The sequence below is a fragment of the Salvelinus fontinalis genome, chromosome 31, assembly GCF_029448725.1.
Source record: "Salvelinus fontinalis isolate EN_2023a chromosome 31, ASM2944872v1, whole genome shotgun sequence".
NCBI classification, from domain to species: Eukaryota; Metazoa; Chordata; class Actinopteri; order Salmoniformes; family Salmonidae; genus Salvelinus; species Salvelinus fontinalis.
Window position 1 is genome coordinate 23,201,813 of NC_074695.1, and position 19,803 is coordinate 23,221,615.

Consider the following 19,803-nt stretch of genomic DNA (forward strand, 5'->3'; position numbering starts at 1 on the left):
TATACAACCACATCTCTCACCTTCCGTTTCAATCTCTCTTCTCACTCCCTCTATACAACCACATCTCTCACCTTCCGTTTCAATCTCTCTTCTCACTCCCTCTATACAACCACATCTCTCACCTTCCCTTTCAATCTCTCTTCTCACTCCTTCTATACAACCACATCTCTCACCTTCCATTTCAATCTCTCTTCTCACTCCCTCTATACAACCACATTTCTCACCTTCCATTTAAATCTCTCTACTCACTCACTCTATACATCTCTCTATGAAATCCTTAATTTCCAGCTCTCTTCTGAAAGTTACTTTATTCTCTCCTTATTAGTTTGTCAGCCTCTATCAGTCCCGGCTCTCACCCAACTCTCTGACTCAATGGTGTTTTTGGAGAGGTTGGTTTGATTGCTGTCAACACCAGTACAGGGTAGAGGAGACGAGTGTCCTTAAGTGCTCTGAAGCAGTGCCCTCCAGTGATACTTAAGATAAGATGGATATAAACAAACACACACACAAACACATACACACACCCTGCCAAAGTTGTTTTTCACGGATGTATTTTCACCCTCAGTACAAAATGTTGCTGCCATCTACTGCTTTAAGTAGAAAACATTTTGTCAACGAACCTTGTTCTCTCAAAGACACACAAGTATTGTCCAAATAACTGAGAAAATTATGTAAATTAATATAAATAGTTTATTAGCAGTTTATTATATGTTTTTTGACAGCTTATTGGCAATTATCTTCTTTAGGGAAATGAAAAAAAGAAGCATTCAAAAACATAACTTACAACAGTAACAATAACAGTCTGAAAAATAAACTGAGCTAGACTGGACTGGTTTGGTCTGGTAGTTATATGCTGATGTGTAATAATGTAGTCATACACTGGTTAATACTAGAGATATGCTGTGCCATCTCTAATTTGCCATCTCTGCTTTGTCCGATTGGGATGAGAATGAGAATAATAATATAAAAACTGTATATAAAATTATACAACATCTAGGTAATACATACTGTAGTTGCTTCCCTCACACCTTTTCTGTAGGTCACCAGGTGCTTCTGTGTATACAACATAATTCCATGCATACAGCACCATTTCCAAATGACTTGACTGGGATGTACATTGAAGCAATATGTCTTCCTGTATTTAGTTTTCAGTCCTTCATATTGATATACACTGAGTGTACAAAACATTAGGAACACCTGCTCTTTCCATAACATAGACTGACCAAGGGAATCCAGCTGAAAGCTATGATCCCTTATTGACGTCACCTGTTAAATCATCTTCAATCAGTGTAGATGAAGGGGAGGAGACAGGTTAAAGAAAGATTTTAAGCCTTGAGACAATTGAGACATGGATTGTGTATGTGTGCCATTCAGAGAGTGAATGTGCAAGAAAAGATTGAAGTGCCTTTGACCGGGGTATGGTAGTAGGTGCCAGACGTACCGGTGTGTCAAGAAATGCAACACTGATGGGGTTTTCACGCTCAACAGTTTCCCACATGTATCAAGAATGGTCCACCACCCAAAAGACATCCAGCCAACTTGACACAACTGAGGGAAGCATTGGAGGCAACATGGGCCAGCCCAGAATCCCTGTGGAACACTTTTGACACCTTGTAGTCCACAAATTGAGGATGTTCTGAGGGCAAAAGGGTGTGCAACTCAATAATTGGAATATTAGGTTTCTAATGTTTTGTTCACTCCGTGTATACAGTATATACTTTTGGACCTCAGAACAGGCTCAATTCGTCGGGGCCTGGACTCTACAAGGTGTCGAAAGTGTCTCAAGGCTTAACAATTAGTATTAACCTGTCTCCTCCCCTTCATCTACACTGATTAACAAGTGACATCAATAAGGGTTCATAGCTTTCACCTGGATACACCTGGTCAATCTATGTCATGGAAAGAGCAGATGTTCTTGATGTTTTCTATACTCAGTGTATATATATACATATATTTATAACTGTTTTACAGAATTTTTTAATATACAACCACCTGCAGTAAAGCCGCTCAAAATGTACACTACATTCCAATCATTTAGCAGATACTCTCATTGATAGCGACACAAAGGAGCAATCAGGGACTTAATATATCTTGGTTATCGAGTATATCTCAATACCTGAACATTTTAAAAATACATATTTTTCAAAAATATCATATTTGAGCCTCTGCCATCATAACTGGCTCACAACTGTCAGCCAATTGTTTGGCAAAACGATAACATATTGATTTAACATCGTGCCCTTTATAAATTCAGATAACTCAACGTCAGGAGAGTTGTTTATTGTTTCTACTGAAGCTCAATAGACAGGAAAAAGATGTCGATATTTGACCATTTCAGACATGACAGGAGGACTATGACACACCCACTATTCATTCATTCATCCAGCTTAATGGTTCAGTATGGTTTGGTTACCAAGGCAACTGTAAGTGGCACTTAACCCTGTGAGACCCACAGTTGCAAATATGCAATGTCTCCTAAATTGCATCCTGTACATGTCCTAAACCAAAAAATCCAGTCAAACACTACATAGTGCATCTCCTTACACCCAGATGTATCTCTTAGTAGTATTGTTGTTTGTCAGTATGATTATTGGGGCTTCAGTAGCCTCTGACACATGAGAAAACTGTCAACTCGTCTGAGACCAAACTGGTCCCCTACACAAGCATATGTTGTAAGCCATCCATACAAGTACATGACTTTAAATATTAAATAAGAAATTGAGAAACAAACATTCTGAGCCAGAGCTAGAGGTAGTTTTGCAAGTGTTGCAAAAAAGCAACATAGGGCTTAAAGTGTCAATCTGCAGTTCAAACAACAACCAAACGGACACCCCGTCACCTTTTTTAGGTAAACAGCTTAGGGATGGGGCTGGAGACGTGGCTATGAATGCAAGGACTGACATGTTAGAGAGATTGTTTCCCTTCCAAATTCTGCAAATATGGACAACCAAACACTTTAAGAGTAACGTTGTTCCCTCTACACTTCAAAATAACAAAAATGTATATATTTTTTTTAATGCCAGATTACTGACATTGACAACCAATAACTTTATTGCAAAGAAGCAAGATAGGAGGTTATCTCTCCAAGTTAAGCCAGAAAGATCAACCAAATATTACTTAAAGTTAGATGTTACATAGAAAACCCACAAAATAGTTGATGCTTTCAAAAATATACATTTTTGATAGCAAAGTACTAACATTTGGATTGGTCAAGTTGTTCAATTTGGTATTTCAGACAAAATATGACTTTATTTCAAAAAAATATACCATTACAAAATATTTTCCATTACGTCAATGCTCTTGATACATTTTTTATGTGATTTTTATGTGATTTTTATAGAATTTAACAGTTTTCTTATCACAAAATGTTCATTCCATTGAAGCCCAATATTGCGTTTTTGCTGCTTTTCCAGAACATTTTTTATAAACTTGAAATTCATGAATCAAGTATTTCTGAAAGGTAATACTTTTTTCCCCTCATGTGGATCAATGCTTGGGTCTCACAGGGTAAGAGGGCACAACACTTACTACAATTGATAGTGTATTTGTTCTTACTTCCATGAAATAAACTTTGACAATGTAAATATACAGTACCAGAGAAAAATTTGGACACCAACATATTTATTTTCACTATTTTCTACATTGTAGAATAATAGTGAAGACAACAAAACTATGAAATAACACATTTGGAATCATGTAGTAACCAAAAAAGTGGGGATAGCCCCCACTTTTTTAAATTTTCACCTAAATGACAAAACTAACTGCCTGTAGCTCAGGCCCTGAAGCAAGGATATGCATATTCTTGGTACCATTTGAAAGGAAACACTTTGAAGTTTGTGGAAATGTGAATTGAATGTAGGAGAATATAACACAATAGATCTGGTAGAAGAAAATACAAAGTAAAAAACAACTGTTTTTTTCTACCACCATCTTTGAAATGCAACAGAAAGGTCCCTGTTCCAGCCATCACTCTGGTTGTAATTCCGATGGTGTCCACAAGATGGCAGAAGTGTACGTGCAAAGTTTCAGACAGATACTTGAAGTATGAGTGAACTACATGACATTTAGTGTGAAGTCACCCAGGTACATTTGGGCAAATCGTGAAGGAGACATTTGCATGCATATTACATTTTTCTGCAAGAATTTCGTCAAATCTGTATACTTGGACTTTGATTTAGCTTTTCCAGTATTAGTAGCCATATTATAAATTCAACATTTGTAAAACAACCAGTTTTCATAACTTCATAACACTGAAAATTCGTATCATTTTTGTCCAAAAGGAAAAGGCATGCTGTCGAACAAGGTTAGTAGCTACATTTTACAACAGATACAAGGTTTCCGGATACTCCCGTAAAGCCCAGCTCATTGGCTATCTAGCTAGCTTTGCTTAACCCCGATTGGTGCTTATTTTACAACGTTAGAGTCATTCAAGTGAAGACCGCACGCGTCATCGGCGTGCCTTGAAGCCATCGCTCTCTGACCAAATATGGTGTCAAATAGGATATACTACACCCCTAATGATATAGTGAAGTCTCTTTATGTTCTAGGATCTTTGAGGAATACGAACAAATGTGATTTGACTGGTTGAAACAACATTTAGGGTTAGATTTTCACAGATTCCTTTCTTTGCAAATTGAATGAGTGGAAATACAAAATCGATTGTGCATGCTATATGGACCTTTTTAGGATATGAAAAATTATTTTATCTAACAAAATGACACTTCATGTTATCTCTGGGACCCTTTGGATGATAAATCAGAGCAAGATTTCAGAATATAAGTACACATTTCACCTTCAGAGGTGAATTTATCAAACCTACCGCGGTGAAAAAGTGTTTTGTTGTTAGGAGCTCTCCTCAAACAATAGCATGGCATTTTTTCGCAGTAATAGCTACTGTAAATTGGACAGTGCAGTTATATTAACAAGAATTTAAGCTTTCAGCCAATATAAGACATTTATATGTACCAACATTTGTTGTTTCTCTAAAATCTGCGATCTTGACACAAGGTGCTGCATGATTTACAACTGTCCCATTGACGGTACGCCTATCCCTATTAAACAAATCAAAATGTATTTTATATTTGAAATTCTTCAAAGTAGCTACCCTTTGCCTTGATGACAGCTTTGCACACTCTTGGCATTCTCTCAACCAGCTTCATGAGGTCATCACCTGGAATGCATTTAAATTTTCAGGTGTGCCTTGTTAAAAGTTAATTTGTTGCATTTGAGGTGTGTTGGGTCATTGTCCTGTTGAAAAACAAATTATAGTCCCATTAAGCGTAAACCAGATGGGATGGTGTATCGCTGCAGAATTATGTGGTAGCCATGCTGGTTAAGTGTGTCTTGAATTCTAAATAAATCACAGACAGTGTCACCAGCAAAGCACCCCCACACCATCACACCTCCTCCTCCATGCTTTACGGTGGGAACTACACATGCAGAGATCATCCGTTCACCTACTTTACATCTCACAAAGACACAGCGGTTATTACATTATTTCATAGTTTTGATGTCATCACTATTATTCTACCATGTAGAAAATAGGAAAAACAAAGGAAAACACTTGAATGAGTAAGTGTGTCCAAACTTTTGACTGGTACTGTAATTGATTTGATTCTCTGACAGAAGACACTCAAGTCTCTATAACATTGAAGTACATGCACATTACTAATGTGCGGGTTGACTCAGTTGACTCATTACCCGCAGTCCCCACAGATATCCGCGGGGCGGCCGGGATTAGAGTCATTAAATATTGGGTAGATGAATGGTGTGTGGGTATAGACAAACAACACCTTAAAAAAAGGGAAATCAAATTAACATCATATAAAAATCTGTCTGTTAAGCTATAGAAATCTATTTTTTTTGCATGGGCTGCAATTCAATCCGCCGATATTGCCCTTCCGCATCTGTGATGAAAGGTGGCAGAGTGGTATACAGAAGATAGCCCTATTTGGTAAAAGACCAAGACCATATTTTGGTAAGAACAGCTCAAATAAGCAAAGAGAAACAACAGTCCATCATTACTTTAAGACATGAAGGTCAGTCAATACAGAACATTTCAAGAATTGTAAAAGTTTCTTCAAGTGCAGTCGCAAAAACCATCAAACGCTATGATGAAAATGGTTCTCATGACGACCGCCACAGGAAAGGAAGACCCAGAGTTACCTCTAATGAACTTCCTCAACAGTAGAGTTAACTGCACTTCAGATTGCAGCCCAAATAAATTCTTCACAGAGTTCAAGTAACAGAAACATCTCAACATCAACTGTTCAGAGGAGACTTTGTGAATCAGGCCTTCATGGTCGATTTGTTAAAGGACACAAATAAGAAGGAGAGTCTTGCTTGGGCAAAGAAACACAAGCAATGGACATTAGACCGGTGGAAATCTGTCCTTTGGTCTGATGAGTCCAAATTTGAGATTTTTGGTTCCAACCGCCGTGTCTTTGTGAGACACAGAGTAGGTGAACGGATGATCTCTGCATGTGAGATTCCCACTGTGAAGCATGGAGGAGGAGGTGTGATGGTGCTTTTCTGGTCACACTGTTGAGGATTTATTTCGAATTCAATGCACACTTAACCAGCATGGCTACCACAGCATTCTGCAGCAATACACCGTCCCGTCTGGTTTGCACTTAGTGGCACTATCATTTGTTTTTCAACAGGACAATGACCCAACACATCTCCAGGCTGCATCAGATGATCTGGTCTTCACAATAACCCGACCTCAACCCAATTGAGATGGTTAGAGATGAGTTGGACTGCAGAGTGAAGGAAAAGCAGCCAACAAGTGCTCAACATATGTGGGAAGTTCTTCAAGACTGTTGGAAAAGCATTCCTCATGAAGCTGGTTGAGAGAATACCAAGAGTGTGCAAAGCTGTCATCAAGGCAAAGGGTGGCTACTTTGAAGAATCAAAAATCAAAAATATATTTAACTTCTGTGGTTACTACATGATTCCATATGTGTTATTTCATAGTTTTGATGTCTTCACTACTATTCTGCAATGTACAAAATTGTTAAAATAAGAAAAACCTTTGAATGAGTTGGAGAAAAACACTTGAATGAGTAGGTGTGCCCAAACTTTTGACTGGTACTGTATGTGCATAATGTATTACTTTGGTATAAGTTTGCACATAATACCCTGAAACGTATCCAATATCACAACACAAATATATCATATTGATTAAAATGTTTTGAGTATATCTGTTACATATATTATTATATTCCACAGTATCAACAATACTAATCAGGGCTCCATTTAATATTGTATATACAATAGAATTTAGTTATTTATTTCATACAAATATCTTTACATTATATAGATTGCACACAGCACAAACTGTCTGTCAAAGTCACGTTGCTCTGAAAGTCATCACGATCAAATCAATACATAGAACAACATCATGGATCTATTTCATTCTCCAATTGAATGGTCAGAAGAATGTTACTATACAATACCACCCCTTCCCTTCTAACCATATCTACACTCTTAGAAAAAAGTGTTCCAAATGGATTCTTTGGCTGTCCACATAAGATAACCCTTTTTGGTTCCAGGTAGAACCCTTTTGGGTTCAATGTAGAACAATTGGTGGAAATGGTTCTACATGAAACCAAAAAGGGTTTTTCAAAGGTTTCTCTATGGGGACAGGCGAATAACCCTTTTAGGTTCTATATAGCACCTATTTTTCTAAGAGTGTATGGTGGACTGGACATATTATAGCCTGGGATTGTCGCATATTATTGCTCAGTATCATGAGGTATCATTTAATGTACTGTATACTGTCTCCATTGTCCCCTGAGACAGTCTTCCAGTGTCCCCAAACACGGGGACAATTCTATGGAAACTCCTGAGGGAGAGCAGAGAAGAGCGCTGCATAAGGAAAACAAGCAGAGAAAAGACAGAGATTGTGTTCCACTGGAACATCTTAAAATATGTACAAATAAACATGATCAACAGTTGATTAACACCAGCCAGAAACCAGCTGTTAAAAGGCACAAAGAATATTACTGTATAATACAACATTACCAAAAGTCACAGTAAAACAAACTGAGTGTGAGTAGCGTTGTGTGTAGTTTGAAAAAGCAAGTGTACGGTATATTCCAAAGGAGATATGGTTTGATACTGTCACTGATCCTGGGCCCTCAGAATTATATGATTATGGTTTCCTCAAACAGTGTGTATATTTTTGCTTTGCTACGACAGGTAACTGCCAAAATAAAGGAAACACTGGAGTAAATGAGAGATACAAAGTATGTTGAAAGCAGGTGCTTCGAAACAGATGTGGTTTCACAGTTAATTAAGCAATTAACATCCCACTAGCTTAGGACCATGTATAAAAAATGGCCAGTTGCCCATTATGTTGTCTACCATAGCTAGAAGAAGAGATCTCAGTGACTTTTAAAGAGGGGTTTCAAAGGAGCATAGTGGTCTGTCTGTCTCAGTCACCAGATCTCAACCCAATTGAACACTAATGAGAGATTCTAGAGCGGCGCCTGAGACAGTTTTCCACCACCATCAATAAAACACCAAATGATGGAATTTCTCGTGGAAGAATGGTGTCACATCCCTCAAATAACGTTCCAGACACTTGTAAAATCTATGCCAAGGCCCAACGCCCTATTAAGACACTTTATGTTGTCGATTCCTTTATTTTGGCAGTTACCACTAGATTACCAATTATTCTATGACTCTTCTTCCCCTTCCTCTCCCTCTTTCTTGCGGTTGTCCTATAAGCCTGTTCTCCTGTTCTCCTGTATGAACCCAGTCCTCTGTTGGCTGGGTGTGAGCCAGGAACCTGGGAGTAGCAGGCACGGTGCCCCCAGAACGGCCCTCTCTGTGAGGGCCAGGGAGAGGCCAGAGACACAGGCAGCAGGAATACTGCCGTCCGAGTGGCTGGCTCCACACTCTGCGTTCTCCAGCTCTAAGGATGTAGTGAGGAAGAAAAAGGGTTCTCGCTGTAGTGGAGAGGTCACGCGAGACTCCAAGGAGAGCAGGTTGTTCAGGGACTGAGAGCTCTCTCTCTCCACCCATTCAATCTGTTCATGATCCTCACCACTCTCCTCATCATTTATACTCTCCCACTTTATCTCCCTCAACCTCTCATCCTCCAACTCCCTCTCTCTTTCCATTTCCCATTCTCTCCTGTTCCTCGCCTTCTCTTTCACATCCTCTTTCTCACAGTCTTGCTTGGGCCTGGGCAGACTTTGGTTAGGAATGGGGAGGTAAGCATCCTCCTCCTCTTCATCTTCCTCCTCCTCTTTCACCTCTTATTCCTCCACATCCTCCTACCCCCTTTCCTTCACCTCCTCTGCTTCTTCATCTTCCTCAGTTTTCTCATTGTTCTCCCTCTTCTTGACCCTCTCCTCACTCCTGCTTTTCCTCTCTTTATCTCCCTCCCTCCCTCCGCCTCTGTGTGTATATCATCATTGTCATAGTTCCTCAGGGCATCTCTGGGTAAACTGTGAGAGCCTCCCTTGTTCCTGCTCTTCCTCCTGCTTTCCTTCCCTCTCAGCTGAGTCCTCTCTCTCAGTCCACCGCCTCCTGTCTCACTGCCCTCCTCCTGTCTCTCAGGATCAGGGTCTGAGAATCAAGGCTGTGTCTTACTGCCCCTGCTCCTTCCTCTCCCTGATCTCCTTCCTTTCTTCTTCCTTTATCTCCCCTTTCGAAGACCTCCCCCGCATCTTCACATTGGAGCTGTAGATGCGGCCCTCCAGGCGGGCCAGGTCTACTGGAGCCACACTCTGCTCCTCGGGGTGCTGCTGTGGGAGGGAGGGGGAGGTGACTCTGCGCTCACGAACTGATGAACACACAGGGACAGGACATAGGAAGCAGGGAACAGAGAGAGCACAATGAATAGGTGGATAAGAGAATGAGGAGAGTTAGAGAAGCAGGTGATGTTACATAATCACTGTAGAGGAACTCCAGAGTTCACAGAGCATTTCTCTGTCAGAAGCTGTAGCTGTATGTGTGTAGGTTGTGTTGTGTAACAACAGCTGCTACTTCCCTGACCCTCAGGTAACCCTTCATTATATTACAATACTTATCCACATTGTGTGCTCTCATGCAGAATGTCAACTGTACTGTTGAAGCATATAGATCACTAGCTCTCTTTTACATTCAGCAACACTACTGGCAGGTTGCGCACTAGAAATAATTCAACCAAGGGATATTGGTTGTCATTGATTTACCTGGCTAAGTAATTTTTAAAACTGAGGTTTAAGCTATAGGGCTCTATTTTAACAAACCTAAGGCAATGGTAAATCTAAGCGCAGGTGGTAGCGCTATAGGATCAGGGGTGTGTCAGAAATATTTTAGCTATTTTCACTATCACAATTATAGTCGTATTTACTCCATTGTCGCGAAACGGCTGGGTTTTAATGAATAAACCAGTTGTGGGTTTGTAGAGGCTTGGCCCCTCATTGGCCAATCAGAACGTGCTCCATGGTGAAATATGTGGCTGCTTCAAGTTGTACGTTTACGGTCTTTTATGTATTTCCTTGGAATCAACTCCAATGCCAATGTCAGTCCGTTATAGTTAGTTTGTTAGATGGCTTATAGAAACTAAACAACAAAATGTAGACTATCTTTGCTAAATACGTTAACTTGATTCCATTTGCAGTCCACATTGTTCTAAGTAATTACATGTCTTCAATAGTATTCACACTGATATAGGGGCTAGGCCTACTGTACATTATAGTATGGCTGAGCATGAACATACCAAATGTCAATTATTGTCAATTATTTAATTGATAAGGCCTAAAAATAATAATTTGAATCAAATTCTAAACAAAACGAAACAACAATTTGTTTTAAATGGGATATGTCACACTTACAGGCACCATCATTTCTCCCCGTGGTCATATCATATTAAAACAACGCAGACTATGGAGGGTTTAACAACATCTAAACGTTTCACAGTAGCTGGACAAAGATCCAATATAAATAGAAAGCGAGAATGTCCACTCATCATTACACTGCTCCGAAATAGGCCTATGTTTTATGAACATAATCGAACCATTTTACAGATCAGATCGCATTCACACACGACACATCTCCAGAAATTGCAATGCAAGAGCGCCATGGATGTTGTCACCATAAAACCATGAAGGTGAATCATTCTAATACTTTTGATTGTAATAAAATGTAACGAAAAACAAGCAATCCGTTTTTTTTATACAATGTAAAATGTAATGATATCATAAAACTGCCAGGATAAAAAAGACACACATTGCTGTTGAACCAGCCTTCACTATAGTAGCCATAAGGGAGGACTTGAGTTTTGAACATATGAAACGGAAAACAATCCATTTTTTAAGGTTACAGATAACTTCTAAATACGACGTTCACCGGTATTCACTGAGGTTCTCATATATCGTTTCATAATGGGCATGGACACGTAGCCCGTAGCCTACATCCTGGAGGGTTTTTTACGCACAACCAAAACAGGACCTGCATGGCTAAAATAATGTGGGCCTGCCTACAATGCATAGATAAAAATTGAATGTCAGCTCACTGTTTTACTCCTTTCAAACTTTATATTTTAATGAAGCTTTGGTGATTACGATTTATTTTCAAGCAGTCTCAGGAGCCAAACCCTTTATTGTCAGTCTTGACTGCTTTGGGATTGCATTGGGCAGACAAAAAAAAGGCTTCATTGAGAGGAGGCGAGGCTATGCTAGGTTTTTAATCAAATAAAATGAAATGGGGAAAAAACATCAGTTTTGTATGTTTCTAAATACGAAGTATACAGGCACCAAAAGCATGTGCATATGGGCAGTGAGCGTCACGGCTGGATAGGATGCGTTTCCGCTGTCAAAATTCATGCCATAACCAACTGGGTTACCGCTAAAACCAGCTTTTGGTTGGTCCTATCAGTGCTGCCTGAAATTAGCACTTTTGATCCTGTTTTTAAGCACACCCCTCAAATATTCCCACCCCGCCCATCGGAGCGCTAGGGCTGGAAAATGCCAGTGCACCAGTTTTGACATGACGAAATTGCAAACTAACGTGCGTTTGACAATAGCGCCGCCTTAACCGCAGCCGAACATAGAGCCCATGTACTAATACCCCGGTCTCAAGACAATACAACATATGATTTCAGCACGTGGGTGATCATGGTCTCTGAGGGTGTCGTACAGTGACACATAATATATTTTCAACAACGACAACAGTAAAGACAACATAGGAAGTGAGGAGAAGAGGAATGTAGAGAGACAAATAAATGGAGGACTAACAGGAACGATCACCAACCGCGTATTCTCTGTCCGGCCGATGACATAGAAGCAAGGCTCGCCTAGCTTGGAGTTGGTCATACATAGAGACAGACTGGACAGCTCCACTGACAGGGAGATAAGAAGAACGGAGGAAGAGAAAATAATTAGAGAAAGATGTGTAGGAGTAATATGAAAAAGGGAAAAAAGACGAGAAATAAAGAGAGAGCAAAGGGAAACATGGTGGTGAAGGTAAGATAGAAGGTGAGAGATGGAGAATCCAAAGAATGAATCACAAAGAAAGGTGAAATAATAGAAGGAAGCAAAGCCACAAAAAGAGAAACAAGAAGTGGTGTTAGTAATTTAGAGGTTATACACCCAAGAGAGATACTATACACCCAAGAGAGATACTATACACCCAAGAGAGATACTATACACCCAAGAGAGAAATTATACACCAAAGAGAAATATTATACACCCAAGAGAGATACTATACACCCAAGAGAGAAATTATACACCAAAGAGAAATATTATACACCCAAGCTAGATATTATACACCAAAGATGAATATTATACACCCAAGAGAGATACTATACACCCAAGAGAGATACTATGCTTGTCATTTATGAACATTTTGAACATCTTGGCCATGTTCTGTTATAATCTCCACCCGGCAAAGCCAGAAGAGGACTGGCCACCCCTCATAGCCTGGTTCCTCTCTAGGTTTCTTCCTAGGTTTTGGCCTTTCTAGGGAGTTTTTCCTAGCCACCGTGCTTCTACACCTGCATTGCTTGCTGTTTGGGGTTTTAGGCTGGGTTTCTGTACAGCACTTCGAGATATTAGCTGATGTACGAAGGGCTATATAAAATAAACTTGATTTGATATACACCCAAGAGAGAAATTATACACCCAAGCTAGATATTATACACCAAAGAGAAATATTATACACCCAAGAGAGATACTATACACCCAAGAGAGATACTATACACCCAAGAGAGATATTATACACCCAAGAGAGATATTATACACCCAAGAGAGATATTATACACCCAAGAGAGATATTATACACCAAAAAGAGATAAACAACATAAGTTGTGACAGTTTGAGGAGGATTCTCTAGTGGCTACTGTAACAGTCCTGACCTATTTATGTTAGTTTTTATGTGTTTTTGGTCAGGGCATGTGTTATGGGTGGGCAGTCTATGTTATCTGTTTCTATGTTGGTTTCGGTTTGCCTGGTATGGCTCTTGATTAGAGGCAGGTGGTTTGCATTTTCCTCTAATCAAGAGTCATATTTAGGTAGGGCATTATCACTGTGTGTTTGTGGGTGATTGTCTCCTGTGATGTTTCGTGTTGTTCGAGATGTATTCACTTTTGGAGCTGTTTAGCTGTTCGTTCGTTTCGATGTCCGTTCCTGTTCGTGAGTTTACGTTTGTCCATGTAAGTTTATGTTCAGGTTGCGTGTACGTCGTTTTGTTATTTTGTAAATTTTGAAAGTGTTTGTTTTGTTTCGTATTGTCATCAGTTTTCGTTATTAATAAAACAAGATGGCATATTTCCCTGACTCCGCATATTGGTCTGAAGATCCTTCTCTCCTCACCTCATCCGAGGATGAGGAAAGCGACAGCTATTACAGAATCACCCACCTAAATACAGAGACCAAGCGGTATGGGAATGCTCGACGGCGCAACAAGAACTTCTGGACTTGGGAGGAGATATTGGACGGTAGAGGACCTTGGGCTCAACCAGGGGAATATCGCCGTCCAAAGGAGGAGAAGAAGGCAGCCACAGCCCAGGAGCGCTGGTATGAGGAGGCAGCGCGACGACGCGGTTGGGAGCCCGTGAGTAAGACCCAAAAATTTCTTGGGGGGGGGCACACGAGGAGTGTGGCAAAGCCGGGTAGGATACCCGAGCAAACTCCCCGTGCTTACCGTGGAGGTAGAAGGCGTCGTACTGGTAAGAGACCGTGTTATGCGGTAGAGCGCACGGTGTCCCCAGTACGCGTGCTTAGCCCAGTGCGGGCTATTCCACCTTGCCGCACTGGGAGGGCTAGGTTGGGCATCGAGCCGGGTGCCATGAAGCCGGCCCAACGTAGCTGGTCTCCAGTACGTCTCCTCGGGCCGGTGTACATGGCACCAGCCTTACAGGTGGTGTCCCCGGTTCGCCTGCATAGCCCAGTGCGGGCTATTCCACCTCGCCGCACTGGCAGGGCTACGGGGTTCATTCAACCTGGTAGGGTTGGGGAGGCTCGGTGCTCAAGAGCAGGTGTCCTCCTTCACGGTCCGGTATATCCGGTGCCACCTCCATGTACCAGTCCTCCGGTGGCAGCCCCCCGTACCAGGCTGTCTCTCCGGGTTCTCTCTCCTGCTGTTTCCTCCTCTCCAGCGCAGCCGGTGCCTAGACCACGCACCAGGCTGTCTCTCCTTCTCCTCCCTACAGAGCTATCTGTCTCCCCAGCGCCATCTGAGCCATCCGTCTCCCCAGCGCCATCTGAGCCATCCGTCTCCCCAGCGCCATCTGAGCCATCCGTCTCCCCAGCGCCATCTGAGCCATCCGTCTCTCCAGCGCCATCTGAGCCATCCGTCTCCCCAGCGCCGTCTGAGCCATCCGTCTGCCATGAGCCTGCAAAGCCGCCCGTCTGCCATGAGCCTGCAAAGCCGCCCGTCTGCCATGAGCCTACAGAGCCATCCGCCAGACAGGAGCCGCTAGAGCCGTCAGCCAGACAGGAGCCGCTAGAGCCGTCAGCCAGACAGGATTTGCCAGAGCCGCCAACCAGACAGGATTTGCCAGAGCCGCCAACCAGACAGGATCTGCCAGAGCCGCCAACCAGACAGGATCTGCCAGAGCCGCCAATCAGACAGGATCTGCCAGAGCCGCCAGCGAGCCATGAGCAGCCAGAGCCGTCAGAGAGCCATGAGCAGCCAGAGCCGTCAGAGAGCCATGAGCAGCCAGAGCCGTCAGAGAGCCATGAGCAGCCAGAGCCGTCAAAGAGCCATGAGCAGCCAGAGCCGTCAGAGAGCCATGAGCAGCCAGAGCCGTCAGAGCGCCATGAGCGTCGAGAGCCGTCAGAGCGCCGTGGGCGTCGAGGGCCGTCAGCCTGCCATGAGCGTCGAGAGCCGTCAGCCTGCCATGAGCGTCGAGAGCCGTCGGCCTGCCATGGGCGTCGAGAGCCGTCAGCCTGCCATGAGCGTAGAGAGCCGTCAGTCTGCCATGAGCGTCGAGAGCCGTCAGCCTGCATGGACCTGCCAGAGCCGTCCAAACAGGACCTGCCAGAGTCCTTCAGCCGGGATCTGCCCCTTGTCCCGGTGTTGCCCCTTGTCCCGGTGTTGCCCCTTGTCCCGGTGTTGCCCCTTGTCCCGGTGCTGCCCCTTGTCCCGGTGCTGCCCCTTGTCCCGGTGCTGCCCCTTGTCCCGGTGCTGCCCCTTGTCCCGGTGCTGCCCCTTGTCCCGGTGCTGCCCCTTGTCCCGGTGCTGCCCCTTGTCCCGGTGCTGCCCCTTGTCCCGGTGCTGCCCCTTATTCCAGTGATGGTCCTTATCCTGGTGCTGCCCCTTGTTCTGGTGCTGCCCCTTGTCCCGGTGCTACCCCTTGTCCCGGTGCTGCCCCTTGTCCTGGTGCTAGCTGTTCATTTAGGGGAAGGTAGTGTTAGGGTGGGCATTAGAAGGGGTAGAAAGAAGAGGGGAGTGACTATGGTGGTGCGGGGACAGCGTCCGGAACCGGAACCACCACCGTGGTCAACTGCCCACCCGGACCCTCCCCTGGACTTTGTGCTGGTGCGCCCGGCGTTCGCACCTTGGGGGGGGGGTACTGTAACAGTCCTGACCTATTTATGTTAGTTTTTATGTGTTTTTGGTCAGGGCATGTGTTATGGGTGGGCAGTCTATGTTATCTGTTTCTATGTTGGTTTCGGTTTGCCTGGTATGGCTCTTGATTAGAGGCAGGTGGTTTGCATTTTCCTCTAATCAAGAGTCATATTTAGGTAGGGCATTATCACTGTGTGTTTGTGGGTGATTGTCTCCTGTGATGTTTCGTGTTGTTCGAGATGTATTCACTTTTGGAGCTGTTTAGCTGTTCGTTCGTTTCGATGTCCGTTCCTGTTCGTGAGTTTACGTTTGTCCATGTAAGTTTATGTTCAGGTTGCGTGTACGTCGTTTTGTTATTTTGTAAATTTTGAAAGTGTTTGTTTTGTTTCGTATTGTCATCAGTTTTCGTTATTAATAAAACAAGATGGCATATTTCCCTGACTCCGCATATTGGTCTGAAGATCCTTCTCTCCTCACCTCATCCGAGGATGAGGAAAGCGACAGCTATTACAGCTACGCTCAGTTGAATGTCATGATTCTCTCTAGTATATTGACACCTTATCCTCAGTCCTCATCCCACCTATTCTTTTCTCACACCTTGTCTCTTAAAATCAAATGAAACTGAGTGACAGTTTGCGTAGTAGGAGGAGCGTCTCTGCGGTTTTACAGTGTTTCCACCCCCCTGTCCTTTTCTGTATCTTACCGTAGTCAGGGACGTATCCATTGCCTTTCTTTAGAACCAGGTATATGCGGTGTCCTCCCCTGCGTATCTGCTCTACTGCCTGGCTGTGGGTCATCCCTGTTGTGCTGTCCCCATTGATCTCCACCAACTGGTCACTCACCTACAGTACACAGTGACAGCATAGTCAGTTGTTGTATGAAATAGTATCTCATAATGTATGTAATATTATGTTTTGTCAACAAAACTTGATTTCCTGAGATGAGATAACTTACAGTTTACTGTGAAATATTAGACACCCCATTCTTTAAAGAGGTACACAATACACTCACCTGTATTTTGTGGCTGCGTGAGGCAGGTCCCCCCTCCATCAGTCCCAATACATACAGGCCCATGTTGTATTCACTGCCCCCTCGCAGGCTGAACCCAAACCCTGTCTGCCCGCGGTCTAGATCCACACTGTAATACCTAGAGTCATGCTATAAGAAACATTGAGGGAGAGACGGACAGAATGAGATCGAGATCTAAACTTAAGTGGAAAATATATTTCAGTGTTGTGCAGATGTATTTGGGCTTACTCTTAAAAAGGTGTGGATCATTGACACAAACATAATGGATGGCTGCTGTCCTCACCTTGGGTCGTGACCTGTGACCTTTCCTGCTTGTGTAATTGGGGTCATAATCTGTGGTCTCTGATAGGCTGGAGGAGTCTGGGAAAGAAATAAGGGAGAGTGGTTAGCATAGATAGGTACAAGAAGTTAACGCTTCACTACAGAGGGGAGAGGCATAGTGTCTTAGTTATCCTCTGAGCATTAATGGGGAGTATGCAAGCAAGTGGATTGTGTGCATTTCGGTTTTTATTGTGTTTTTGGAAATGTGTGTGTGTATAACATTGTGTGTATTTCTCTATGCTCACAGGTGCTAGGACGGGGGATGATGGTGAGGCGTAGGGTGTTTCCAGCTCTGCGGAGGATGTGGGCGAGCTCCCGGTGTGGAAGGGTCACCACAGAATGCCCCTGAACCGCCTCCAACCGGTCACCGGGCCGTATCTGACCACTCCTCGCCGCAGGACTGCCCCGACGCACCGTCACGAACCGGTGAGGGAGGAGGGAGGCAGCTGAAAAGAGAGAGAGAGAGAGAGAGAGAGAGAGAGAGAGAGGCAGGTATTGAAGTTCCACAGTAAAACCTTCTCTTCAACCCCTAATTAGTCCTGGATCGGTACAGCGGCACAGAAGAACATGTATCTCAAACCTCAGACACCAAACCACTGGTTGAAGCACATTGCTGCAGTATATACTTGAACGTTTAACAATAAATATTTTTTAAGGTTAGGCACATCTCAAGAGACTGAAACTTCCCTGTTTCTCCCCAATAATTGTATTTTCATTAGAGTTTGTTGCTAATTAGAAAACCTCTTTAAAAGTCACAGTGAAGAACTAATGAGTAAGGTCATCTAAGAGAAAGAACAGAGAGAGAAGTTATAAAGCATCTTGGTTTGTGGCAGAATCCCTCAAAACAAGCTGTAACTAAACCTGTTGGCTGTTTTTGACTGCGCTTAGTCAGTATCTACTCTCTCTTTGGTCTGCATTTCTCTTTCTCTTTCCATCTCCAAAACTAATGTGTCCTCCTTCATTCCCCCATCAATCAGTCCATCGCTCTATCCCCGACACAACAAGGACCATTTCCTGTCCTTATTGATATGACATTTTCAGATATGACATGTCTTCTAACAGTGTTTTTCAACCTTTTGTAGTACCAGTGACAAGCAAAGAATGGTTGACTCGGATATCTATAAACACATTAATGTAATAATTCCCTCTGTCCATCTCTCTATTCCAATACTACAGTCCTTAAAATCATTTTCTAAACTGTAAGCAAAAAATGTGCTTACATTCTGCATAATTAGCCTTCCAATAGCAAAGGACACTAACAGTTCCCTGGTCTATACTGACCTATTTAAACACACTCTCTCTTTCACGCACACTTTATTCAGTCTTTGATGTTTGTGCTTGACATTTTCCCCGACTGTGAGAAGAACACTGTCCAAACTTACCCAGCCCTCCCCCTCAACTTAGCTTACAAAACGTCACTCACACTGACTCAACCTCTCTGTCATGCACAACATCAGCGACACAGAGGGCAGCTAAGGTGAAAAATGGTGTGTGTGAGTATGTTTTGTATGTGTGTGCTTCTCTGACAAACTGTTAGATCCAAAAAATATGTCAAACATAATTTGTCATCTTAAAAACATTACCCGGGTCATACCATCACTCTCCCAGCCAGATGCAGAGAAACTCCTCTTCTCTCGGATCGACTACGGCAATGTTCTGTTTGGGGACCTCCCAGCCAAATCAGTACAGAGGCTCCAACTAATCTAGAACAGTGCTGCCAGGGTTCTGACCAGGACCAAGAATTTGGACCATATCACACCGATCCTGGCCCAACTCCACTGGCTACCAGTCAACTACAGGATCGACATTGTCATGTTTGTATTTAAAGCCTTGAATGGACTGAGCCACACCTACATCAGCGACCTCATCTCAATCAGCGAGCCACCTTGCACTCTCCACCTGCCACTCACCACTGCTTCAAGTACCCAAGACACGTCTCCGAACTATGGGGGACCGAGCCTTCTGCTGCCTTGCCCCTCCCCTAGGGAATACTCTCCCTGACCATCTGAGAGCTGCTCCACCCCTCTGAACTTTTACCTGCCTTGATTCTAAATGTGTTATTTTTATTGTATGTATATATTTTTTTATTCTTCGGTAGAGCTTTCAAATAACTCTGTAATGAAAAGCGCTATACAAATTACATTTATTATTATTATTACTACTGGTCCTCTTACCACTACTATTACCACTTGTAGGATTAGATCCACAACTACAGTACAACTGTTAACTGCTTACAGTACACCTCAGGCCATGAATGACTCAAACTCCAATGGTGCTCAAGGAAACAGGATGAGAAACATATTGCAGATGTTGAACTAATTGACAGCTTTGATGCAAATCTGTCATGTTAATTTCAATTAAACTAAATTCTCATACACACACACATGCACGCAAATACACACGTACGCTCAAACACAGACATACTCATACAGTGGCATAACTCAC

At 43.0% G+C, this 19,803-nt stretch overlaps 1 pseudogene; it reads right to left on the reverse strand.

Annotated features, from left to right (window-relative positions):
- Positions 1-667: 667 nt before the first annotated feature.
- Positions 668-19,803, reverse strand: part of LOC129829852 (membrane-associated guanylate kinase, WW and PDZ domain-containing protein 1-like) — a 69,224-nt pseudogene continuing 50,088 nt past the window's right edge.